This window comes from Mytilus galloprovincialis, chromosome 5 (genome assembly GCF_965363235.1).
Source record: "Mytilus galloprovincialis chromosome 5, xbMytGall1.hap1.1, whole genome shotgun sequence".
NCBI lineage: Eukaryota > Metazoa > Mollusca > Bivalvia > Mytilida > Mytilidae > Mytilus > Mytilus galloprovincialis.
The window spans coordinates 79514287-79516080 of NC_134842.1; positions in this window are offsets into that span (position 1 = coordinate 79514287).

Here is a 1794-nt window from a genome sequence, read left to right on the forward strand (position 1 = left end):
TTTTCATTTTAATATGACTGTATCAGAGTACAGTATCATTATCAGATAGGTTTACTCTGCTGATTTCATCTGTTATAGGATACCAGTGTAATTCAAAGAAGTTATTCACTTGTTGAAACTGTTATCATCCAAACTGAAAACGAAATGTGAAAATGAAGAACAATGTAAAACATTAATGTAATGTTTAGATGTATTACTTCATTGTTGTAGCCTGTTATGCTATTTTCTTGGAAGTAAATATGTAACAAACTGTTTGTGAGTTTTAACTCCCCTTCTTAAAGTTTATAATTAATATCAGTGATGTGGAAAAGCAAAAGTGTATGAAAAGCATTTATCTTACTGATAATATGAGTGCAATCCAATATGTTGGATAAATAGAAGTTAATATGAACATATAAATATCATATAAATATAAAAATTAAAAATTGTGGTGCGATTGCTAATGAGACAATGTCCACCAGACACTAAACTGTTAAGATATAAGCTACTGTAAATCACTGTATGACCTTCAAAAATGAGCAAAACTCATACTATATCATGAGTAAGTCAGGTCAAAACAGGATTTTCATTTTAAGCTCACTTGACTTCTTATTCTATCATTTGGCTTCCATTGTCCGCTGTCATCGTTATCTTAGGAAATATTAATTTCTAAAAAACTCTCGTGTGCAGTTATTGAAAGTTTTTTTTATCAAAGTTTTGTATCACCAATCTTTTGGAAAATATGGAAAATAAGTGCATGCTGATCAAATATGTTTGAAAGAGTTTTGAACCTTGGAAATAAATTAAAAGTTGATCCTAAATGACATTGCATTTGCCCTCAAGCTTTCTTTTCTTCTAGAAATTCATTAAAAGTTTTGAAGAAAAGGGGAAAAAAAACAACAATCTGTTCTATGAAATTAAATTTGTACTGTCATTCCAGAGTTATTGAATTAAAATTATTTATTTTAAACGCCATACAGTAGCTGTAGTACAATTGGATCACATTACTACAAATATAACACTTGTTGGGATGGGTGAGTGTATTTTAAATTTGAAATTTTCTGCTTTTTATACGACCGCAAAAATTAAAAAAATTTTGGTCGTATATTGGTATGACATTGGCGGCGTTGTCCGAAGACATTTGGTTTTTCGCACTCTAACTTAAGTATAAGTAAATAGAAATCTATGAAATTTAAAACAAGGATTTTGACCACAAAAGGAAAGTTGGGATTGATTTGGGGAGTTTTGGTCCCAACAGTTTAGGAATTAGGGTCCAAAAGGGTCCAAAATTAAACTTTGTTTGATTTCATCAGAAACTGAATTATTGGGAATCTTTGATATATGCCAAATCTAACTGTTTTAAGATTCTTAATTTTTGGTCCCGTTTTCAAATTGTTCTACATAAAGGTCCAAAGGGTCCAAAATTAAACTTAGTTTGATTTTAACAAAAATTGATTTCTTGGGGTTCTTTGATATGCTGAATCTAAACATGTACTTAGATTTTTTATCATGGACCCAGTTTTCAAGTTGGTCCAAATCAGGGTCCAAAATTAAACTTTGTTTGATTTCAACAAAAACTGAATATAATGGGTTCTTCAATATGCTGAATCTAACCATATATTTAGATTTTTATATTTTGGCCCGGCTATCAAATTGGTAGGGTCCAAAATTGAACATTATTTGATTTCCTCAAAAATTGAATTCTTGGGGTTCTATGATATGCTGAATCTTACCATGTATTTAGATTTTGGATAATGGACAATAATAGGTAAATGTCCAATTTGAAAATTTTAAGTTTTTAAGTTCCAATCATTC